The sequence below is a fragment of the Triticum aestivum genome, chromosome 5B, assembly GCF_018294505.1.
Source record: "Triticum aestivum cultivar Chinese Spring chromosome 5B, IWGSC CS RefSeq v2.1, whole genome shotgun sequence".
Taxonomy (NCBI): domain Eukaryota; kingdom Viridiplantae; phylum Streptophyta; class Magnoliopsida; order Poales; family Poaceae; genus Triticum; species Triticum aestivum.
The window spans coordinates 314,931,492-314,958,586 of NC_057807.1; positions in this window are offsets into that span (position 1 = coordinate 314,931,492).

A 27,095-nucleotide genomic window follows, 5' to 3' on the forward strand; every position below is an offset into this window, starting at 1 on the left:
TTTTATGTATTAACGGCTGAGATTAAAAGATGCAAGCGGTACCTAAGAATATAATACATGTACAAATAGTAGAACATGTCACGTAAAAGTTGTGCACATAGGTTCCAAATCACGCGTCTATAACTAGCCCGTACAAAAGAAACTTGCCATCGATGGGTCAATGATAAGGAAAAGAATATTAGTCAAACCTAAACAAATAAGGAACCTATTATTAACCAACAAGGACAACCACCTCACGTGTGGAAAGTTCCAGATCAGGAACGAATACACACAAATAAAACAAGTCTGAGTTGCACACGGTGTTGGCATCTGATTTCCAGCCGGTCTCGGCCACTACAACCAAAGACACCTAAACCCATATATAAATAAGTACACACGGCCGCACCAGTACCCACCAAACAATTACAAGCCGATGCCCACGACTTGAGAACGCCACACGCGACTCAACATCCATACGAAAAACCACCTCCAGCCACTTGACTCGACACCCGGCAAAGTCATGCGAAAGCACGCTCAATGCCCGACGAAGCGACGCCGGCTCAAATCACCATCGAAAGAATTGACGCCAAAGCACTCCTGGCCTGATTCATCAGATTTGGTAATTGTTATTTCACAAGCTTACTTTTATGTATAGAATCTACATAAACACTATATCAATTGATAAATTGTTCCCTGTTAATTTTGAAGGCATAAGAATATGGCATACAAGAAGTTGAGCGACTTTAACTACAAGGGGACAGAATTGGAATATTCAAGTGAAAGTAATGAGAATGTGGAATTCAGTGAATCCCACGACCAATGAGCTTATTAGCCTAGATATGATACTGATGGACGAGCAGATCCATTTTCTAATATTTCAAATTAGAATTATTCTATCATATAAAGCAAGTAACTAACCAAATTTGATTCTTTTAACAGGGTTAAACAATCCATGCTACTATCTGGAAGAATCTTATAGACACTTTTAGATCAAAGAACAATGAAAAATCTATATATGCATTCAGCAGTTTTAAGGTCGTGGATTCCACAAAATATAGGCCAGTGAACAATGAAGTTAAAATATTTTTTGCATACAATACAAAGGTAAAGGAAATAAAAGGATCTTCGAAAGTTTTCCCGGATTATTACTTTGAGTTTGCTACCATGGACACACTAGAAGAAAGGGCAGAAAAAGACACACAATGCTCAGGTATGATTATAGTTGTAATTACAACCTCCAAAGAATTGATATTTCTAATTTTTGTATCACTAATCTCCAAATATGTAGATGTCATTGACTACTAACTCAAATGAAGCCAGTGGAGACAAGAATAACAAAAAGGAACCCACAACCTTCATATATCCGCGAGATTGAAATCCTAATGCCAGAGTAAGTGCATATGCATATGCATGTCTCGAATTTAACTAAACCTCCCCATGTCGTTAGCACTAACTTCTAGGATTCAATTCGTTAGGGTTGATAAAATCAGAATCACGTTGTGGGGAAAGTTTGCTTATTTTTTGACTGAGGATCTAATCGGCAGCCAAACTGTCCTTATTATCACATCAACGATGGTGCAGAGATTTAATGGTAAGTGCATAGACTGACATGAAATTCTTATCATTTACAAATTCTAACTAATTGATTAAATAGGTTTGTGCCTAAAGTCAACGAGTGCGACAAGAATATATATATATGGATATACCAGAAACACAAGAACTTCTTGATAGGTATGAAACACCACCAATTTATTTACTTTTCACTCATAATTAGTAATTCAAGATTGTATATTCTTATTTACTTCATACATGTGCAGGGACTCAATAGAAGAAATCTTACCAAAGATGATTTGTATAGATAGAAGTAATCAAGGAACACTAGAAGAACAGATGTTTTATAAGAGGAGAACATTACAAGAACTTACTACAATGAGGCGCGGAAACCAGTCAGACCAGGTAATGCATCAGAATTCCAATAAATGATACCATCAATCTCCGTGATACGAGATAAGACCTGCATGGACAATTCGTTTAATATTAGTTACAACAAAACCATATTATGATTATATATGCCTCTTAATCCCACACCCCACCCAAATGCTAACGTTGTTTTTTTTAGGATTTTGTGTTCACAGCAATAGCTACAGTGGATCGTTTGCAAGAAAATATTCAATGGTGGTACATGTCATTTGATAAGTGTCACAAATTGGCTACCAAGGAAACCGGCAATTATTATTGCAAGAGTTGTGGTATATATGCAGAAAAGGTCACACCTCGGTAAGCATATTATATTACTAAAATATGAACAAGAACTGTTATATATATTTAATCTCCACTAACATGAATCTTATGTTAGGTATCGTGTTCGACTCCAAATTAGTGACCATACATCTACTACAAGTTGCACTTTATTTGACGAGGAGGCTGCAAGATTGCTTAATACATCTGCATATAAGTTGTTGGACACACAGGATGGGAAATCGAAAGAAGCGCCAAAGATTATTCAACAATTATGTGGAAGAAAACTTATATTTAGATTCAAGCTCAATGATAATAATCTCACATTTGGCACACAAAACTATGCAGTAAAAAGAACATTTGTGCCTAATGATAGGCTTGAGATGCTCTATTTGGACAATAAAGCCGAGGTGGTAAAGCTGCATTAACTTTTTACCATATTCATAACTCCTTAACTAATTCATCTTATATATGTTTCACATGAATTGATGGATGATGAGGTGGACACCGTGTTAATGAAGAAGCAAAATATGCCAGACAAAAAGGTGATTGTTTTTTTAACTATATACACACTTTAGATTTTGGAAATGTGTCTAATTCTCAAAATGTATATGTTTGTAGTCATAGAATAATAAAGTTTCACCTGGCAAACTTTCATGTGAACTGGTGCCTGTGAAAGAGGAGCCACATGATAGCACTGGAACTACATTAAACAAAGATAAGCGTCGAGACAAAATATCATCGTCATCACGTGAGCTCCGCAGTGGCACTAAAAGGAGACTGAGATCTGTTGTAATATCAGATGAGTCAGAGGATGAATGCATTGAGACGAATATGCCGAATATTCCTGAACAAAAGGAAAAAGGTGTTTGTGGGAACAAGAAACATGTTAAAGTAGAAGCCAAAAAAACAATGCTTGAACATGAAGTACCGAAATCAAAGGCCAGGAGAAAAAGGATATTATCTAGATAATTAGTGGATCAGTAGCTTACGAAATAAATAGTGCGACCATCTATTTGTATCGGCCAAGATAAGTATAGTATTTGATTGACATCAACCATGATAAGACGGATACTTATTAGATTAAGGGTGTGAATGTTACCAATGTTCTTACTCTAAAACAGATTGATAACTTTCTTCATGTAGTTTCCTTTATGCACATGTTATTTCAGGCAAATCTTTACGAGGTCAGCACAATCGACAGGAACATACTACAATACTAGAGTTTCACAAATTAGGATTTACTTCACAATTTGAAGAAACTAATACTTTGGCAAATCTATATGACACCAGCACAATAGTAAGGAACATACCTTGCTTCATCAATAACTTAATAGAAAGACTGGATACAAGCAAATCAATGGCGTCTTGCTGGCGCAAGTGAGCTGCTCAACAAACCTATAACAAAAATAAATATCCAAGGCGATGGATTAGCACACACAAGGTAGTTTAAGAAAAGAATTGACACATAAGAACCAACTTCCAGTGCATAAGCCTTTTTAAGAGAAATGGCACTATAGAGTTGCTATGGATAAAGCGCAAGAAAAAATCTTCAGTTCGCACTTATAGTTAGTGGTAGCCTGACAGCAAGAACAATGAGGAGGCCAGCATCTCATGGTCATCGACTGCTATTTGCATTTTCCAGATGTCAGATCTAATAACTCACTCATCAGGTGACTCAATGATTTCCCTCGCAGCCTCCTCCACTCGGCCAAACTACAACACCTCTGCCATGGACCTCTAGGCTCTAGCTGTAGGCCAAGAAGAGGTCACCATCTTGGCCGAAACCATTGAGAACGCTCTACCGGACTCCACGAGGTCATTGAGGATCCACATCCTCGAGAACGCGACGGACGCGTCCGCATACTCTGCTCAATGGCAAACTTCGCTACCTACACGAAGAGAAATAGGAAGGAATGAATCAATCGTGATGGTTTGGGCATCAATTTGGTGATGGCAAGCGGCGAGATCTTAATCATCCAGCTAATGGAAGAGGTGGTGCATGCAGATGGATAAGGATGCTGGAGGGGAACGAATGAGTTGAGAGATTTTTGTTGGGGAATGTAGCAGAAATTCAAAATTTTCCTACGTGTCACCAAGATGTATCTATGGAGAAACCAGCAACGAGGGGAAGGAGAGTGCATCTACATACCCTTGTAGATCGCTAAGCGGAAGCGTTCAAGAGAACGGGGTTGAAGGAGTCGTACTCGTCATGATTCAAATCACCGGAGATCCTAGTGCCGAATGGACGGCACCTCCGCGTTCAACACACGTACAGCCCGGTGACGTCTCCCACGCCTTGATCCAGCAAGGAGAGAGGGAGAGGTTGAGGAAGACTCCATCCAGCAGCAGCACGACGGCGCGGTGGTGATGGAGGAGCGTGGCAATCCTGCAGGGCTTCGCCAAGCACCTGCGGGAGAGGAGGAAGTGTCACGGGAGGGAGGGAGGCGCCAGGGCTTCAGGTGCGGCTGCCCTCCCTCCCCTCCACTATATATAGGGGCAAGGGAGAGGGGGAGGCGCAGCCTTGCCCCTTCCTCCCAGGAAGGGGTGCGGCCAAGGGGGGAGGAGTGCCTCCCAAGTCAAGTGGAGGCCCTCCCCCTTAGGGTTTTCCCCCTCCCATGCGCATGGGCCTTGGGGGGGCTGGTGCCCTTGGCCCATTAAGTCTAGGGCGCCCCCCTACAGCCCATGCTACTGTATTGGACGTGGTGGAACAATTTCCGGACCTCCGGACCCCTCCGGAATCCTCCGGAACCTTCTGGAAGCTTCCCGGTACAATACCGAAAAAACCCGAACTTTTTCTGGAACCCGAACAACAACTTTCCATATATAAATATTTACCTCCGGACCATTCCGGAACTCCTCGTGACGTCCGGGATCTCATCCAGAACTCCGAACAACATTCGGTAACCACATACAAACTTCCTTTATAACCCTAGCGTCATCGAACCTTAAGTGTGTAGACCCTACGGGTTTGGGAGACATGTAGACATGACCGAGACGTTCTCCGGTCAATAACCAACAGCGGGATCTAGATACCCATGTTGGCTCCCACACGTTCCACGATGATCTCATCGGATGAACCACGATGTCAAGGACTCAATCGATCCCGTATACAATTCCCTTTGTCTAACGATATTGTACTTGCCCGAGATTCGATCGTCGCTATACCGATACCTTGTTCAATCTCGTTACCGGCAAGTCTCTTTACTCGTTCCGTAACACATCATCCCGTGATCAAACCCTTGGTCACATTGTGCACATTATGATGATGTCCTACCGAGTGGGCCCAGAGATACCTCTCCGTTTACACGGAGTGACAAATCCCAGTCTCGATTCGTGCCAACCCAACAGACACTTTCGGAGATACCTGTAGTGCACCTTTATAGCCACTCAGTTATGTTGTGACGTTTGGTACACCCAAAGCATTCCTACGGCATCCGGGAGTTGCACAATCTCATGGTCTAAGGAAATGATACTTGACATTAGAAAAGCTTTAGCATACGAACTACACGATCTCTATGCTAGGCTTAGGATTGGGTCTTGTCCATCACATCATTCTCCTAATGATGTGATCCCGTTATCAACGACATCCAATGTCCATAGCCAGGAAACCATGACTATCTGTTGATCACAACGAGCTAGTCAACTAGAGGCTCACTAGGGACATATTGTGGTCTATGTATTCACACGTGTATTACGATTTCCGGATAATATAGTTATAGCATGAATAAAAGACTATTATCATGAACAAAGAAATATAATAATAACACTTTTATTATTGCCTCTAGGGCATATTTCCAACAGTCTCCCACTTGCACTAGAGTCAATAATCTAGTTCACATCACCATGTGATTAACACTGACTGGTCACATCACCATGTGACCAACATCCAAAGAGTTTACTAGTGTCACTAAACTAGTTCACATCATCATGTGATTAAGACTCAATGAGTTCTGGGGTTTGATCATGTTCTGCTTGTGAGAGAGGTTTTAGTCAACGGATCTTTAACATTCAGATCCGTATGTACTTCGCAAATCTCTAGGTCATATTGTAAATGCTGCTGCCACGCTCCACTTGGAGCTATTCCAAATGGTTGTTCCACTATACGTATCCAGTTTGCTACTCAGAGTCATTCGGATAGGTGTTAAAGCTTGCATCAACGTAACCCTTTACGCCGAACTCTTTATCACCTTCATAATCGAGAAACAAATCCTTATTCCTCTAAGGATAATTTTGACCGCTATCTGGTGATCCACTCCTTGATCACCTTTGTACCCTCTTGCCAGACATGTGGCAAGGCACACATCAGGTGCGGTACTTAGCATAGCATACTGTAGAGCCTATGTCTAAAGCATAGGGGATGACCTTCGTCCTTTCTCTCTTTTCTGCTGTGGTCGAGCTTTTAAGTCTTAACTTCGTACCTTACAACTCAGGCAAGAACTCCTTCTTTGACTGATCCATCTTGAACACCTTCAAGATCATGTCAAGGTATATGCTCATTTGAAAGTACCATTAAGCGTTTTTGATCTATCCTCATAGATCTTGATGCTCAATGTTCAAGTAGCTTAATCCAGGTTTTCTATTGAAAAACACCTTTCAAATAACCCTATATGCTTTCTAGCAATTCTACATCATTTCTGATCAACAATATGTCAAGAACATATACTCATCAGAAATTCTATAGTGCTCCCACTCACTTCTTTGGAAATACAAGTTTCTCATAAACTTTGTATAAACCCAAAATCTTTGATCATCTTATCAAAGTGCATATTCCAACTCCGAGATGCTTACTCCAGTCCATGGAAGGATCGCTGGAGCTAGCATACCTGTTAGCATCCTTAGGATCGACAAAACCTTTCTGATTGTATCGCATACAACCTTTCCTTACGAAGACTGGTAAGGAAACTCGTTTTGACATCCATCTGCCAGATTTCATAAATGCAGCTAATGCTAACATGATTCCGACGGACTTAAGCATCGCTACGGATGAGAAAATCTCATCGTAGTCAACTCCTTGAACTTGTGAAAAAACTCTTCGCCACAAGTCGAGCTTCATAGACAGTGACATTACCATCCACGTCCGTCTTCTTCTTAAAGATCCATTTATCTCAATGGCTTGCCGATCATCGGGCAAGTCCACCAAAGTCCATGCTTTGTTCTGATACATGGATCCTATCTCGGATTTCATGGCTTCTAACCATTTGTTGGAATTTGGGCCCACCATCGCTTCTCCATAGCTCGTAGGTTCATTTTTGTCTAGCAACATGACCTTCAAGACAGGATTATTGTACCACTCTGAAGTAGTACACATCCTTGTCACCCTACGAGGTTCGGTAGTGACTTGATCCGAAGCTTCATGATCACTATCATAAGCTTCTACTTCAATTGGTGTAGGTGCCACAGGAACAACTTCCTGGGCCCTGCTACACACTAGCTGTAGTAATGGTTCAATAACCTCATCAAGTCTCCACCATCCTCCCATTCAACTTTTCGAGACAAACTTTTCCTCGAGAAAGGACCCGATACAAGAAACAATCCCTATTGCTTTTGGATCTGAATTAGGAGGTATACCCAACTGTTTTGGGTGTCCTATGAAGATGCATTTTATCCGCTTTGGGTTCGAGCTTATCAACCTGAAACTTTTTCACATAAGCGTCGCAGCCCCAAACCTTTAAGAAACGACAACTTAGGTTTCTCCAAACGGTGTCATCTCAATGGAATTACGTGGTGCCCTATTTAAAGTGAATGTGCTTTTCTCTAATGCCTAACCCATGAACGATAGTGGTAATTCGATAAGAGACATCATGGTACGCACCATATCTAATAGGGTGCAACTATGATGTTCGGACACACCATCACACTATGGTGTTCCAGGCGGTATTAATTGTGAAACAATTTCCACAATGTCTTAATTGTGTGCCAAACTCGTAACTCAGATACTCATCTCTATGATCATATCATAGACATTTTATCCTCTTGTCACAATGATCTTCAACTTCACTCTGAAATTACTTGAACCATTCAATAATTCAGACTTGTGTTTCATCAAGTAAATATACTCAACATCTACTCGAATCATCTGTGAAGTAAGAACATAACGATATTCACTGCATGCCTCAGCACTCATTGGACTGCACACATCAAAATGTGTTGCTTCCAACAAGTTGCTATCTTGTTCCATCTCACTGAAAACGAGGCTTTTCAGTCATCTTGCCCATGTGGTATGATTTGCATATCTCAAGTGATTCAAAATCAAGTGAGTCCGAACGGTCCATTTGCATGGAGGTTCTTCATGCATATACACCAATAGACATGGTTCGCATGTCTCAAACTTTTCAAAAACGAGTGAGTCCAAAGATCCATCAACATGGAGCTTCTTCATGCATTTTATACCAATATGACCTACATGCCAGTGCCACAAGTAAGTGGTACTATCATTACTATCTTATATCTTTTGGCATGAAAATGTGTATCACTATGATCGAGATTCAATAAACCATTCCTTTAGGTGCAAGACCATTGAAGGTATTATTCAAATAAATAGAGTAACCATTATTCTCCTTAAATGAATAACCGTATTGCGATAGACATAATCCAATCATGTATATGCTCAACGCAAACACCAAATGACAATCATTCAGGTTTAATACTAATCTTGATGGTAGAGGGAGCGTGAGATGTTTGATCACATCAAACTTGGAAACACCTCCAACACATATCGTCAGCTCACCTTTAGCTAGTCTCCATTTTATTCCGTATCTCTTTTATTTCGAGTTACTAACACTTAGCAACCGAACCGGTATCTAATACCCTGGTGCTACTAGGAGTACTAGTAAAGTACACATTAACATAATGTATATCCAGTATACTTCTATCGACCTTGCCAGCCTTCTCATCTACCAAGTATCTAGGGTAATTCTGCTCCAGTGGTTCTTCCCCTTATTACAGAAGCACTTAGTCTCGGGTTTAGGTTCAACCTTGGGTTTCTTCACTAGAGCAGCAGCTGATTTGCCGTTTCATGAAGTATCCCTTCTTGCCCTTTCCCTTCTTGAAACTAGTGGCTTCACCAACCATCAACAATTGATGGTCCTTCTTGATTTCTACTTTCGCGATGTCAAACAAGGCGAATACCTCAAGGATCATCATCTCTATCCTTGATATGTTATAGTTCATCACGAAGCTCTAGCAGCTTGGTGGCAATGACTTTGGAGAAACATCACTATATCATCTGGAAGATCAACTCCCACTCGATTCAAGTGATTGTTGTACTCACACGATCTGAGCACAAGCTCAACGATTGAGCTTTTCTCCCTTAGTTTGTAGGCTAAGAAAATCGTCAGAGGTCTCATACCTCTTGACGTGGGCACGAGCCTGAAATCCCAATTTCAGCCCTTGAAACATCTCATATGTTCCGCGACATTTCAAAAAACGTCTTTTGTGCCTCAACTCTAAACCGTTTAACTGAACTATCACGTAGTTATCAAAACATGTATGTCCGATGTTCGCAACATCCACAAATGACGTTTGGGGTTCAGCACACTAAGCGGTGCATTAAGGACATAAGCTTTCTACTGTCCGCATAATCGCTACTATCAACTTTCAACTATATTTTCTCTAGGAACATATCTAAACAGTGGAACTAAAGGGAGAGCCTATGACATAATCTGCAAAGATCTTTTGACTATGTTCAGGATAATTAAGTTCATCTTATGAACTCCCACTCAGATAGACATCCCTCTGGTCATCTAAGTGATTACATGATCCGAGTCAACTAGGCCGTGTCCGATCATCACGTGAGACGGACTAGTCATCATCGGTGAACATCTTCATGTTGATCATATCTACTATACGACTCATGCTCGACCTTTCGGTCTCCGTGTTCCGAGGCCATGTCTGTACATGCTAGGCTCGTCAAGTTAACCCTAAGTGTATTGCATGTGTAAATCTGTCTTACACCCGTTGTATGTGAACGTAAGGATCTATCACACCCGATCATCACGTGGTGCTTCGAAGCGACGAACTTTAGCAACGGTGCACAGTTAGGGGAGAACACTTCTTGAAATTGTTGTAAGGGATCATCTTATTTACTACCGTCATTCTAAGTAAACAAGATGCATAAACATAATAAACATCACATGCAATTATATAGTAGTGACATGATATGGCCAATATCATATAGCTCCATTGATCTCCATCTTCGGGGCTCCATGATCATCATTGTCACCGGCATGACACCATGATCTCCATCATCATGATCTCCATCATTGTGTCTTCATGAAGTTGTCTCGCCAACTATTACTTCTACTACTATGGCTACCGGTTAGCAATAAAGTAAAGTAATTACATGGCATTGTTTAATGACACGCAGGTTATACAATAAATTAAGACAACTCCTATGGCTCCTGCCGGTTGTCATACTCATCGACATGGAAGTCGTGATTCCTATTACAAGAACATGATCAATCTCATACATCACATATCATTCATCACATTCTTCTTGGCCATATCACATCACATAGCATACCCTGCAAAAACAAGTTAGACGTCCTCGTTGTTTGCATGTTTTACGTGGCTGCTATGGGTTTCTAGCAAGAACATTTCTTACCTACGCAAAACCACAACGTGATATGCCAATTGCTATTTACCCTTCATAAGGACCCTTTTCATCGAATCCGTTCCGACTAAAGTGGGAGAGACTGGCACCCGCTAGCCACCTTATGCACCAAGTGCATGTCAGTCGGTGGAACCTGTCTCACGTAAGAGTACGTGTAAGGTCGGTCCGGGCCGCTTCATCCCACAATACCGTCGAAACAAGATTGGACTAGTAACGGTAAGCATATTGAACAAAATCAACGCCCACAACTACTTTGTGTTCTACTTGTGCAAAGAATCTACGCAATAGACCTAGCTCATGATGCCACTGTTGGGGAACGTAGCAGAAATTCAAAATTTTCCTACGTGTCACCAAGATCTATCTATGGAGAAACCAGCAACGAGGGGAAGGAGAGTGCATCTACATACCCTTGTAGATCGCTAAGCGGAAGCGTTCAAGAGAACATGGTTGAAGGAGTCGTACTCGTCGTGATTCAAATCACCGGAGATCCTAGTGCCGAACGGACGGCACCTCCGCGTTCAACACACGTACAGCCCGGTGACGTCTCCCACACCTTGATCCAGCAAGGAGAGAGGGAGAGGTTGAGGAAGACTCCATCCAGCAGCAGCACGACGACGCGGTGGTGGTGGAGGAGCGTGGCAATCCTGCAGGGCTTCGCCAAACACCTGCGGGAGAGGAGGAAGTGTCACGGGAGGGAGGGAGGCGCCAGGGCTTCAGGTGCGGCTGCCCTCCCTCCCCTCCACTATATATAGGGGCAAGGGAGAGGGGGGAGGCTCAGCCTTGTCCCTTCCTCCAAGGAAGGGGTGCGGCCAAGGGGGGAGGAGTGCCTCCCAAGTCAAGTGGAGGCCAGTTGGTCTTTGCAGCAAGTGGATGGTGTTCCTCTTATGCCTGGCATTGGCTTTCCTTTGAAAAAATTTCGTATTGGCATCACCGGCTTTAAGCCATAGGACTCTGCTTCTCTGCCTCAGCTTAATTTTCAGGAGGACGGCCAGCCCCAGCGATCTAGCTTTTAGCTTGGACCTTAGCTCCTTCTCCTCTGAACTGAGAGCCCTGTGGTCTTGCGTTGTGTCTAGCTGTAGAATTATTTCGTTAACCATCATCAGCTATTTTTGGATGTCCCCAACGAGAGTTTTGCTCCAAGCACGCAGGTCCTTGCTGAGCCGGTGTAGTTTGCAGTTGAAACTAGTGATGGGGCAGGCGCCCCCAACAGGTTGGGTCCAGGATTGGTTGACCACCTCTTGGAAACCGTGGATATATTGCCAATATGCCTCAAAACGGAATCTCCTGTTCGTTTTAGTTATCACATCATTTACTAGGAGAAGGGGGCAATGGTTTGAGATGGCGGACGACTGGGGCAGCAGCTTTGCACCTGGGAACAGAAGTTCCCACTCAACATTGCAAAACGCGCGGTCTAACCTCACAAGCGTAGGCGGATCTTGTTCATTGCTCCACATGTAACAGCGTCCAATCAACTGAATCTCATGCAAGGTCGATCTATTGAGGGTGCGTCTGAAGTTGTTCATCCATCTATGGTTTATTCTGCCATTGTTTTTGTCTTCAGGATTCGTGATAAGGTTGAAATCGCCAATCACCATCCAGGGCCCTCCCATGAGTTGTGGATGGCGGCGAGCTCCCCAAGCAAGGCCGGCTTCCTGGCATCATCGTGTGGCCCGTAGACGGTGGTTAGGGACCAAGCAGTCCCACCATCAATCGGCGTGAAGCATGCTGTGATTGAGAAGTTTCTCACCGTGTTGTCGGTAACACTAAAGGCCTGTGATTGCCAGCATAGCAGCACACCGCCGCGGGTGCCATAAGCGTCTAGAGCAACATGCCCATCGAAACGCGGCCCTACTATTTCCCCCCGGTCCCGGTCTGAGGTTGCCGAGAGCTTGGATTCTTGGATACAGACAATGGAGCAGCGCATACAATCAAGCATCGCACGTACCGTTGCCCTCCTTGCTCTGTCGTTCAATCCCCTCACGTTCCAGCTTAATAGAGATAGTTGTTCATTCATAAGGAAACAACGTTGACTCACATAACAGCCACCGGGCACTGATTGCCACGACACACAGGATACAGATGGGGGCGAAGACTCGCCAGACCGCCCTCAGGGCGCAACACTCAACATGAAACAGGTTCATACTCAGGTTCAGATGATAGCTAGACATAAGGAAACTAGGAAAACATGCATTCCGTACGCAGGGAGCGGCCATCGCGCTAAACAACCCTGGCAGCGAGCTCATCCAGGATGGCCTGGAGCTCAGCATCCGGCAGGCGAAGCTGGGACGGGGAGTTTAGCCCCGCGATCTCCGCTAGCTTTGCCACGTTCTCTGGAGGCATGGGGCTGCGGAAGAAGTTGATGTACTGAAGCAAGGTGTCATCAGAGAAGTCTTCAGCCTTCCTGATGAATCCTAACTTGACGCTAATCTCCGCCTGCGAGCGCCTTGAGGATGAGAAGTTGGAGCGTAGCCGAAGGAGCCGAACACTCTGTCTGGAGCTCTTCACTGCACCGAGGAGGCGCTGCTTGATTAGCGCGATGAATTGGTCGTGGGCGGGGGTGCGCCTAGCAGCGAAGCAGAGAGTAGCGAGGCGATTTTGCTGATGAAGGCGCGCTGCTCATCTATCTGCAGCTCGGACACCATGGCCGTGATCGCTGTTAAGAGCCCGGGGCCTGTCAGGTTAGCCTCCGCCAAGGCACGCCTGACGCGTGTTTCTTCCACAGACGGGATGTGAGCCTGGTTGAGGAGGGCGCCGGCTCGCTCCTGGGTCATCGCCGCGCCGGGACCGAAGACCACCTCGGGCCCTGTGGCCCAGGTTGGCTCCCGGTGGAGGCCCGCTAGCTGGGCCGAACCCCATCCGGCGAGCCAGCAGGGGCTCTCGGCTAGGAATCTTGGGGCCCACGCGCTCGTCTCCATCGTGCCCATGGGGGTGGGGTTGGGCAGTGCCCATCCCTCTGATGCAAAGGGTCCCAGAGACGGTGGCAGAGGCGGCAGTTCACAGAAGCTTTGTCTGCTTTGGCTGAAGAAAGTGGCTTCTCCAGCAGCGGTGATGGAAGCAGCGTCTGGCCAAGCCGTGGTGTGCATCTGCCTTGTTGGGGAGAGGAGAGGCTGCTGCTTGGGAGGAGAGTAAAGTGGCATCAGGCCGGCGAGCGCCGGTCCCCAGTCATCGGCACCCCTCCAAGCAAGGGCACGGGCAGCCAAATCAGAGGGCGGCAGAACCGGCTCAGCTTGCAACTCGTCAGGACTGCGCATGTTGGTCGGGGGGGCAGTAGTACTCTGGGAATCACTTCTGGCATCATCGTCCTCCAGCTGGTCGGCTTGTTCCCTTGACTTCGCCATGGGCGGTACGGGCAGAATCTCCAAGGACGGGGTCACGAGCACCCGCTCCTGCAGCATGGATTCAGGGGCGGGGCGTGCACCGCCCACGCTGCGCGCGTCTGAGGCTCTCGGCTGCTGCAGCTCGACATCCTGGGCGCCGGCTGGACCCGTCTCGCAGCGCCTATGCCGGCGCGGCTGCGGGTCATAGGACGCCGTGTCCCTGCATTGGGCTTGATCTCGCACCCCTCTCCAGAACCTCTTCTTAGACCCATCGCCGCCACGCGGGCCGCGATGTCTGCTGCTTCCCTCATCTCTGTCCTCGTCTGGCCTGCGGCCGGCATTGAAAGAACCAGCCGAAGCCACCGCGCGGCCCCTGCCCTCGCCATCCTTGATCCCCAAGCGCCAGCCTTTGTGCGTGTAGATGCGCGGCCATTCATGGACCTCTTCGTCGGGGATGGGCGTGTAGTCCTTAACCACGTCCAGGTGGATTAGGACCGGGAAGTGAGGCCCCTCCTTGCCCTCCTCCATGGGCGTTCCTTCTGGCAAGGATCTCCGCGATCGGTGCGCGTCTGGCCTGTTGAGCATGTTGAAGTCGGAAGCACGTGGAATCCTATCTGGATCCCACGTCCAGAGCCACGCAAAGAGCGTCGAGCGATTGGTCTTGGTAAGCGACTGCCGCTCGATGAGGTCGAGCCAGCACTCCCTCCCGAGCACCTCCTGAACACTGTCCCAGTCCCAGGAGTTCAGCGGGAGGCGATCCAGAGCCACGCGGCAGTAGTACCGCCACACCATGTTCCCGCCCGGCGGGGGAAACTACGGTCGAAGCTTGAACTGGACGCCGGCAACCACCACGGCCCGTCGCTCAAACACCAAATCCCGCTGGTGGCGTTCGGCCAGCATGAGGATGAAGTCCTCCGAGAAACATGGCGCCACCTCGATGTCGCGGCAGGGGAAGCCATGGTCGCGCTCCACCGCTCTTGCGACCATGTCCGCGGTGATGTCAGCCCACGGTCCGGACGCCGTGAGCATCAACGCAGTCATCCTCAGGCGGTAGGCCTCCTCCTCCATCGCCGGCGTGCTGTCGACGGTGCAGCTTGACGTGTCCGGCCGCCTGTGCGCCTCTCCCGGGATGAACTCCATGTCCGTCGCAGGACGGGCCGGCGTCGGACGGGGCGGCTGCAGCACTCTGTGTCTATCACTGGCCGCGGGTGGCGATGGATGAGCCGGGGTTGGAGCAGTGGTTGGCTTGGTGGCTTTGTCGAGACGAACTGGGCACGCCCGCTCAAAGTGTCTCGAGCGCTTGCAAGAATAGCATACTTGAGGGTCTCGGCACTCGAAGAATTTATGGCGCGGCGCAAGACATCGATAGCAGCAGTTTCCGAATCTCGACTTGAATGACATGGCCGCAGAGCTCGCAGGCCTCTCACGCCGTCTCTGCCCCGAATCCTTTGGGGGCTGCGGTGGGCGATTTGCCTGGCGCCTCGCCAGCAGCCGAGCACGCCGAGAGGTGGCTATCTCCCATGGAAGGTCGTCGGCGCAGTCCGGAGCAGAGGGGAGGGCAGTGGGGCGAATCATGGTGTCCAGATGCGCGCGTGCCTGCCCTAGCGCAGAAGGCGACGAGGGGCGCAGGTCGCCCTCAGCCACAATGATGGACTGGAGCCGTGGCCTGGGGAGCGCAGCCACGGCCGCCCAAGAGGGGGGGAGGAGCTCTGCCGATGCCGCCTGGGTGCGCTGCAGCAGACCGGAAGAGGAAAGCGGTGGGAGTGGGGTGCTTACATGGCTTCCGGTGGCGCCTTCCATGGCATTCAAGGCCACACATGGCAGGATTCTCCCGGAGATCTGGTCCACCCATCCCGCCGCGGGGCTCAGAGCGGCCTCCCGCAGCGCGACGCAAGGCAGGACGCGGCCGGAGATTCCATCAATGAAGGGGCAGAGGTCCGCACCGCCGTTGAAGGGGGTGGGTGCGGTAGGTGGCTCCTCGCGCGTTGGGGCGCGAGAGCGTGGAGGAGCCATTGGCACTAAGATTTGGTGTAGCCGCCTCCATTTCGTTTTCCCTTAATGACGAAGGAAAGAAGGAAAATGTGCTTTAACCCTATACTAGAAACTAAGGAGAGGCGTACATCCATTCAGAGAAAAGAAGAGACGTACGCATTTATTCTTCTAAACAAAAAAAGTATGACATCCGTTTAGATGGGATCTAGAGGGGCCGCTGCCCCCCCCCCATCTAGATGGGATCTAGAGGGGCCGGCGCCCCCCAGGGCCCCTATATATAGTGGAGGGGAGGGAGGGCAGCTGCACCTGAAGCCCTGGCGCCTCCCTCCCTCTCGTGACACCTCTTCCTCCCCGCTTGCGCTTGGCGAAGCCCTGCTGGGATCCCGCTACTTCCCCCACCACGATGTCGTGCTGCTGGATCTCCATCAACCTTTCCTTCCCTTGCTGGATCAAGAAGGAGGAGACGTCTCTCCCAACCGTACGTGTGTTGAACTCGGAGGTGCCGTCCGTTTGGCGCTAGGATCATCGGTGATTTGGATCACGACGAGTACGACTCCATCAACCCCGTTCACTTGAACGCTTCCGCTTAGCGATCTACAAGGGTATGTAGATGCACTCTCCTTCCCCTCGTTGCTAGATGACTCCATAGATTGATCTTGGTGATGCGTAGAAAATTTTGAATTTCTACTACGATCCCCAATAGTGGCATCATGAGCTAGGTCTATGCGTAGTTTCTATGCACGAGTAGAACACAAGTTGTTGTGGGCGTCGATTTTGTCAATTTACTTGCCGTTACTAGTCTTACCTTGATTCGGCGGCATCGTGGGATGAAGCGGCCCGGACCGACCTTACACGTACACTTACGTGAGACAGGTTCCACCGACTGACATGCACTAGTTGCATAAGGTGGCTAGCGGGTGTCTGTCTCTCCCACTTTAGTCGGATCGGATTCGATGAAAAGGGTCCTTATGAAGGGTAAATAGAAATTGGCATATCACGTTGTGGTTTTGGCGTATGTAAGAAATGTTCTTGCTAAGAAACCTATAGCAGCCACGTAAAAAATTTTGCAACAACAATTAGAGGACGTCTAACTTGTTTTTGCAGCATATGCCATGTGATGTGATATGGCCAAAAAGGATGTGATGAATGATATATGTGATGTATGAGATTGATCATGTTCTTGTAATAGGAATCACGACTTGCATGTCGATGAGTATGACAACCGGCAGGAGCCATAGGAGTTGTCTTAATTTATTTATGACTTGCGTGTCAACATAAACGTCATGTAATCACTTTACTTTATTGCTAAACCGTTAGCCATAGTAGTAGAAGTAATAGATGACGAGACAACTTCATGATGACACGATGATGGAGATCATGATGATGGAGATCATGGTGTCATGCCGGTGATGATGATGATCATGGCGCCCCGAAGATGGAGATCAAAAGGAGCAAAACGATATTGGCCATATCATGTCACTATTTGATTGCATGTTATGTTTATCATGTTTTACATCTTATTTGCTTAGAACGACGGTAGCTTAAATAAGATGATCCCTCGCAATAATTTCAAGAAAGTGTTCCCCCTAATTGTGCACCGTTGCGAAGGTTCGTCATTTCAAAGCACCACGTGATGATCGGGTGTGATAGATTCTAACGTTCGAATACAACAGGTGTAAGCCAGATTTACACACGCAATACACTTAGGTTGACTTGACGAGCCTACAGACATGGCCTCAGAGCACGGAAGACCGAAAGGTCGAACATGAGTCGTATAGAAGATACGATCAACATGAAGATGTTCACCGATGATGACTAGTCCGTCTCACGTGATGATCGGACACGACCTAGTTGACTCGGATCATGTATCACTTAGATGACTAGAGGGATGTCTTTCTGAGTGGGAGTTCATTAAATAATCAGATGAACTTAATTATCATGAACATAGTCAAAAGGACTTTGCAAATTATGTCGTAGCTCACGCTTTAGTTCTACTATTTTAGATATGTTCCTAGAGAAAATTTAGTTGAAAGTTGATAGTAGCAATTATGCGGACTGGGTCCGTAAACTGAGGATTGTCCTCATTGCTGCACAGAAGGATTATGTCCTTAATGCACTGCTCAGTGAGCTGAACCTCGAGCGTCGGTTGTGGATGTTGCGAACATCTGACATACACGTTTTGATGACTACATGATAGTTTAGTGCATAATGCTAAATGGTTTAGAATTGAGGCACCAAAGACGTTTTTTGAAACATCACAGAACATATGAGATGTTCCAAGGACTGAAATTGGGATTTCAGGCTAGTGCCCATGTCAAGAGGTATGAGACATCTGATAAGTTTCCTAAGCCTGCAAACTAAGGAGAAAAGCTCAATCGTTGAGCATGTGCTCAGATTGTATGAGTACTATAATCGCTTGAATCGAGTGGGAGTTGATCTTCCAGATGAGATAGTGATGGTTCTCCAAAGTCACTGCCACCAAGCTACTAGAGCTTCGTGATGAACTATAACATATCAAGGATAGATATGATGATCCTTCATCTATTCGCGACACCGCGAAAGTAGAAATCAAATAGGAGCATCAATTGTTGATGGTTAGTAAAACCACTAGTTTCAAGAAGGGCAAGGGCAAGAAAGGGATACTTCATGAAACGACACATCAGTTGCCGCTCTAGTGAAGAAACCCAAAGTTGAACCCAAGCCCGAGACTAAGTGCTTATGTAATAAGGGGAATGGTCACTGAAGGAGAACCACCCAAGATAGTTGGTAGATGAGAAGGCTGGCAAGGCTGACAGAAGTATGTATTGGACATACATTATATTAAATGTGTACTTTACTAGTACTCCTAGTAGCAGTAGGGTATTAGATACCGGTTCGGTTGCTAAGTGTTAGTAACTCGAAATAAAAGGCTACAGAATAAACGGGGACTAGCCAAAGGTGAGACGATGATATGTGTTGGAAGTGTTTCCAAGGTTGATGTGATCAAGCATCGCACGCTCCGTCTACCATCGGGGTTGGTGTTAAACCTAAATAATTGTTATTTGGTGTGTGCGTTAAGCATAGACATGATTGGATTATGTTTATCACAATACGGTTATTCATTTAAGGAGAATAATGGTTACTCTGTTTATTTGAATAATACCTTCAATGGACTTGCACCTAAAATGAATGGTTTATTGAATCCCGATCGTAGTGATACACATGTTCATGCCAAAAGATATAAGATAGTAATGATAGTTCCACATACTTGTGGCACTGCAATTTGAGTCATAATGGTATAAAACGCATGAAGAAGCTCCATGTTGATGGATCTTTGGACTCACTTGATTTTGAATCACTTGAGACATGCGAACCATGCCTATTGGTATATATGCATGAAGAAACTCCATACAGATGGATCGTTTGGGCTCACTTGATTTTGAATCACTTGAGACATGCAAATCATACCGCATGGGCAAGATGACTAAAAGGCCTCGTTTTCAGTAAGATGGAACAAGAAAGCAACTTGTTGGAAGTAATACATCTTGATGTGTGCAGTCCAATGAGTGCTAAGGCATGTAGTGGATATCGTTATGTTCTTACTTCACAGATGATTTGAGTAGATGCTAAGTATATTTACTTGATGAATCACGAGTCTGAATTATTGAAAGCTTCAAGTAATTTTAGAGTGAAGTTGAAGATCGTCGTGACAAGATGATAAAATGTCTGTGATATGATCATAGAGATGAATATCCGAATTACGAGTTTGGCACACAGTTAAGACATTGTGGAAATTGTTTCACAACTAATACCGCCTGGAACACCATAGTGTGATGGTGTGTCCGAACATCATAACTGCACCCTATTGGATATGGTGCATACCATGATGTCTCTTATCGAATTACCACTATAGTTTATGGGTTAGGCATTAGAGACAACCACATTCACTTTAAATAGGGCACCACGCAATTCCGTTTGAGTCGACACCGTATGAACTATGGTTCAGAGAAACCTAAGCTGTCGTTTCTTAAAAGGTTTGGGGCTGCGATGCTTATGTGAAAAGTTTCAGGCTGATAAGCTCGAACCCAAAGAGGATAAATGCATCTTCATAGGACACCCAAAACAGTTGGGTATACCTCTTGTCTCAGATCTGAAAGCAATAGGGATTGTTTCTAGAATCGGGTCCTTTCTCGAGGAAAAGTTTCTCTCGAAAGAATTGAGTGGGAGGATGGTGGAGACTTGATGAGGTTATTGAACCGTCACTTCAACTAGTGTGTAGCAGGGCACAGGGAGTTGTTCCTCTGGCACCTACACCAATTGAAGTGGAAGCTTATGATAGTGATCATGAAACTTCAGATCAAGTCACTACCAAACCTCGTAGGACGACAAGGATGCGTACTACTTCAGAGTGGTACGTAATCCTGTCTAGGAAGTCATGTTGCTAGACAACAATGAACCTACGAGCTATGGAGAAGCGATGGTGGGCCCGGATTCCGAAAATTGGCTCGAGGCCATAAAATCTGAGAGAGGATCCATGTATGAAAACAAAGTGTAGACTTTGGAAGAACTACTTGATGGTCGTAAGGCTGTTGGGTACATGTGGATTTTAAAAGGAAGATAGACAATGATGGTAAGTATCACCATTAAGAAAGCTCGACTTGTCGTTAAGATGTTTTCCGACAAGTTCAAGGAGTTGACTACGATAAGACTTTCTCACTCATAGCGATGCTAAGAGTCTGTTGGAATTATATTAGCAATTACTGCATTATTTATGAAATCTTGCAGATAGGATGTTAAAACATCGTTTCCTCGACGATTTTCTTGAGGAAAGGTTGTATGTGAGAAAACTAGAAGTTTTTGACAATCCTGAAAGATGCTAACAAGTATGCAAAGCTCCAGCAACCCTTCTAAGGACTGGAGTAAGCATCTCGGAGTTGGAATGTACGCTTTGATGAGATGATCAAAGATTTTGGGTTTATACAAAGTTTATCAGAAACTTGTATTTCCAATAAAGTGAGTGGGAGCACTATAGAATTTCTGATGAGTATATGTTGTTGACTATTGTTGATCAGAAATGATGTAGAGTTTCTGGAAAGCATATAGGGTTATTTGAAAAGTGTTTTTCAATGGAAAACCTGGATTAAGCTACTTGAACATTGAGCATCAAGATCTATAAGGATAGATCAAAAACGCTTAATGGTACTTTCAAATGAATACAAACCGTAACAAGATTTTGAAGGAGTTCAAAATAGATCGACAAAGAAGGAGGTCTTGGCTGTGTTATAAGGTATGAGTATTGAGTAAAAAAACTCAAGACCTGACCACGGCAGAATAGAGAGAAAGGACGAAGGTCGTCCCCTATGCTTTAGACGTAGGCTCTAAAGTATGCTATGTTGTGTACTGCACCTGAAGTGTGCCAAGCCATGAGTCAGTCAAGGGGTACAAGTGTGATCTAGGAATGGATCACAGGACAATGGTCAAGCTTATCCTTAGTAACTAGTGGACTAAGGAATTTTCTCGATTATGGAGGTGGTAAAAGAGTTCGTCGTAAAGGGTTACGGCGATGCAATCTTTGACACTAATCTGGATGATTCTGAGTAGTAAACTAGATTCGTTTAGTAGAACAGTTATTTGGAATAGCTCCAAATAGAGTGTGGTAGCTGCATCTACAAGATGACATAGAGATTTGTAAAGCACACACGGATCTGAAAGGTTCAGACCCGTTGATTATAACATCTCTCACAAGCATAACATGATCAAACCCAGAACTCATTGAGTGTTAATCACATGGTAATGTGAACTAGATTGTTGACTCTAGTAAACTCTTTGGGTGTTAGTTACATGGGGATGTGACCTTGAGTGTTAATCACATAGCGATGTGAACTGGATTATTGACTCTAGTGCAAGTGGGAGACTGTTGGAAATATGCCCTAGAGGCAATAATAAATTGGTTATTATTATATTTCCTTGTTCATGATAATCGTTTATTATCCATGCTAGAATTGTATTGATAGGAAACTCAGATACATCTGTGGATACATAGACAACACCATGTCCCTAGTAAGCCTCTAGTTGACTAGCTCGTTGATCAGTAGATGGTTACGGTTTCCTGACCATGGACATTGGATGTCGTTGATAACGGGATCACATCATTAGGATAATGATGTGATGGACAAGACCCAATCCTAAGCCTAGCACAAGATTGTGTAGTTCGTATGCTAAAGCTTTTCTAATGTCAAGTATCATTTCCTTAGACCATGAGATTGTGCAACTCCCGGATACCGTTGGAATGCTTTGGGTTTACCAACCGTCACAACGTAACTGGGTGGCTATAAAGGTGCACTACGGGTATCTCCGAAAGTGTCTGTTGGGTTGGCACGAATCGAGACTAGGATTTGTCACTCCGCGTGACGGAGAGGTATCTCAGGGCCCACTCGGTAGGACATCATCATAATGTGCACAATGTGATCAAGGAGTAGATCACGGGATGATGTGTTACGGAATGAGTAAAGAGACTTGCCTGTAACGAGATTGAACAAGGTATCGGGATACCGACGATCGAATCTCGGGCAAGTACTATACCGGTAGACAAAGGGAATTGTATGCGGGATTGATTGAATCCTCGAGATCGTGGTTCATTCGATGAGATCATCATGGAACATGTGGGATCCAACATGGGTATCCAGATCCCGCTGTTGGTTATTGGCCGGAGAGTTGTCTCGGTCATGTCTGCATGGTTCCCGAACCCGTAGGGTCTACACACTTAAGGTTCGGTGACGCTAGGGTTGTAGAGATATTAGTATGCGGTAACCCGAAAGTTGTTCAGAGTCCCAGATGAGATCCCGGATGTCACGAGGAGTTCCGGAATGGTCTGGAGGTAAAGATTTATATATAGGAATTCCAATTTTAGCCACCGGGAAGGTTTCGGGGGTCATCGGTATTGTACAGGGACCACCGGAAGGGTCCCGGGGGTCCACCGGGTGGGGCCACCTATCCCGGAGGGCCCCATGGGCTGAAGGGGCGTGGGAACCAACCTCTGGTGGGCTGGTGCACCCCCCCATGGCCCTCCCCTGCGCCTAGGGTTGGGAAACCCTAGGGGTGGGGGCGCCTCCACTTGGCTTGGGGGGCAAGCCACCCCCTTGGCCGCCCCCCCCCCCCCCATCTAGATGGGATCTAGAGGGGCCGGCGCCCCCCAGGGCCCCTATATATAGTGGAGGGGAGGGAGGGCAGCCACACCTGAAGCCCTGGCGCCTCCCTCCCTCCCGTGACACCTCTTCCTCCCCGCTTGCGCTTGACGAAGCCCTGTCGGGATCCCGCTACTTCCACCACCACGCCGTCGTGCTGCTGGATCTCCATCAACCTTTCCTTCCCTTGCTGGATCAAGAAGGAGGAGACGTCTTTCCTTCCCCTCGTTGCTAGGTGACTCCATAGATTGATCTTGGTGATGCGTAGAAAATTTTGAATTTCTGCTACGATCCCCAACGCATGACATTACCAAAATTATCATCACGGAAGTGTCCACTTCCATGACGATAAATCGCGCGTCACAAAAGTGCTTTCGTCAAGGGTGACCGACACGTGGCATCCACCGTAACGGAACACCGTTAAGCTATCGGGTCGGGTTTTGGATCCGATAACCCGTTAACAGCCCCGAATGGGAAATTTCCACGTGTAAAATTCTTATTGGCCGGACGAAACACGTGTCAGCTCGTCAGTGGGTCAGATAGGCGCCTATGATATGTCGACACGTGGCACGGCCCAATAGTTGCCCATTTAGCTTACAAAGCTGGCCCGTTTGACTTGGTCAAAAGTTAACGGGCTGGCCCATGAAAAGCCTGTTAACGGTCTCTTCACAAATAGCCCATTTTACGGCCCGTTAGGCCCTAAAGAAAATCGGCCCAACAACGTCATGTGGGCCGTCGAATATAATACCAGCCCATTTCAATTTCGGCCCACGTATGGCCCACGACGTCTTTCGGCCCATATGAGGCCTTCATATCTTTCGGCCCTTTACAGGCCCACGGTGACTCTAGCCCATAATGAATAGTAATTTTCTTTATACCCGTTAACAGCCCGTGATTTACATGGGCCGTTTCTAGCCCGTGTTAGCTTTCGGCCTATTGACGGCCCAAACGTTCTTGGGCTCCTTTTCGACCCTCGATTACTTCCGGCCCGTTACTGGCATGTTCTCCTAATGGGCCAAATTCGGCCCATGGCAAGAGTCGGCCCGTTACTGGCCTGTTCCCCTAATGGGCCAAATTCGGCCCATGGCAAGAGTCGGCCCGTTACTGGCCTGTTACCCTAATGGGCCAAATTCGGCCCATGGCAAGAGTCAGCCCGTTTCTGGCCTGTTAACTCGTTGCGCTGTTTCCAGCCCGTCCTATATTCTGGCCCATTAACGACCCGTTATGCCTGTGACAGAATTAAGCCTTTGCTGTCCTACGGCCTGTTAACGGCGTGTTACCGTGCTGGGCCGATATCAATTACGCTCGATTACAGCCCATGTAGACCCATTTATCCGACGACCCGAGGCCCACCGATTACAGGCCCATTTATCGACGGCCCGTAGGAGACCCATGGATCCTACGGCCTGTATATGGCCCATGGTAGTTGCGGCCACTAGCAAACCAGGGAAAAAGAAGACTAGGAAATAAATAAGGCCGAAACTAACGCTAGGCTATTAAGGCGATTGCACAGATTACATCCACTCGGCATCAAAGATCGCCACCAGTGCAAATATAGGGAACACCCTACACTATACAAAAATTGCTTGCTGTTTTGTATCGCACCAAAACAAATTACAACTATATAACAAAAGGAAGGTTGGCATAAAACTTAACAGTCTAGCAGATAAATGCACCACCAGAAGTTCAGAAGCTCAGTTCATTTGACCTGACTGTTACGTTTTCATGTTGTATTGTCCGATGGAGCACCATAACCCTCGCCTTCATTTCCCCTAGGCTCCTGAACAACATAGCAAATGTCTGATAGTCTGGTTTCAAAACCATGCATATCCTGACGACATTGAGCAATGTTTCTCCTTGTTTCACAAAGGGTCTCTGTTAGGGAATGGACTTGTGTCTGGAGCGCAGATAAAACATTGCTTTGAGCTTGCATATCTTGATCATGAGGCAGTTTGGACGATATTGCCTTAACAACCAACCCAGTATTACGCAGGAACGTGCTTTTGGCACTGTTAGTGGACAGGTACTGACCCACTGCAGGAAGAGCTGACATTGCGGTTATAGTTGCCTCGCCACCTTCAGAAGGTGGCGGTTCCACCATTTTTTCCATAGCTCGCTGAAAAGTTGATGTTTTACATTAGTAGTACCAGAACAGAAGATATTAAGGAGGCAGCAAAACCAAACAAAATAGCTTTTGTCTATATACATAACTTATTCTGGTGAACCCATGTAAAATATTAGGTTTATTTTATTGCAAAGTACATAATAAAACCAGGTTCCAAACATATGACCATGTACCATTGCTAATGTATTGTCTATTTCTTCACATTGTATTGAGGGCTAAGGATAAAGAGACGAACTTTATAATACGGTAAGCATAGTATGACATCATTCATATCACAAAACAACCGAGAACAGACAAACAGGCAATTGTAAAGTTGTGTGGGCAAGTCCAGCACGGAACTAGATTACGGGTCAAGATCAAAGGAACATCACTCCTCTCTTTTAAACCTTGTAAGGTGCAATGATACGCTAAGACAATTGTGTATAAAATTGAAAAGAGTAATAGACATTGGCTACAAACCATGCAGTTCAAGGCACAAGTCAGAGTAAGTAGTAGTTAAAAGGCATGAGGATTAAGGACTTACAACAGCGGCTTTGACTGGTGTAGTCATGCCCTTCTTCTTGCTGGTGTGACAGTCCTTGAAGATTTCCACAACATTTGGTTCAGGAACTTTTTGGTCCTTGCGGGCTTTCCTCTGCATTTGGAACAAGTCAATATAGATCTGATAATATGGTACAGCGAAAAGAGTGAAACAACAGCTAATTACAAGAGCCTCGCAGTGTGCAATATAGCTACGAGATCCTGTCGTCTGTTGGAATTTCACTTTCGTACGGTTGGCCTTGTTCTTTGAACAGTTCACCTATAAGAAGATAGATTTGTGTGGCACATGCGTAAATAGGACTTCAACATGTGATCTGATGACATATATATAATGTACCTGATACTTGGGCCAACCGTACGAAAATGTTTAATGAGGCCTCTCTAGTCTTCATCAGATATATTTTCCACTGGATATGTTTGTGCAAGTTCACTGTTAGCCTTGCCTTCAAAGTGAGTTTTCCTCAAGTTATACCGATACTGTCGCACAGCAGACTTGAAAACATGAGTGCAAGCTTGTCTGGTTGCATCATCTTGGCTATCCAACTTGAACCTCATCTGTTGAAAACTATGGGAGTCTCATTATCAGCAACCTAGAAAGTATTGGATAGAGCAAGACGATATTACTAGTTTCCATACGTAACCATACTTACAGATAAATGGTCGACGAAGGTGTTGGACTGGGTTTCATCTTTGTTATTCCTGTACTGAATCCATGTTGGGAGGATACGTACATGACACCTAACAGCAACCGCTGCCTCTGATACTAACTTGGCTGACTCTGTAGCATCACGTGGCCTTTCTAAACCTGCCTCAAAACGGATCTCCATTCTTCCTCCTCTAGATTTAGTTAACCTATCGAGCATTATCCCTGACGTTTGTTTCCTCTTGCGCCTAGGTGCTAGTCCAACAACAAACATAGGAAGTGTTAGTGTACATCAAACTGTGAGACTACATATAAAGAAGCATGCAAGTGTAACTTGACTCCAGCAACTACCTTCTTGCTGTTGAAGCTCACAAGGTTCATCTGATATTGCCAACTCGTCTTGTGTCAAGAGTGCTTGGGAAGTAGTGTTAGGTGGCAAGGGATCTTGGGAACGTGCTGCTAGCTCAGTTGACGCACGAGTACG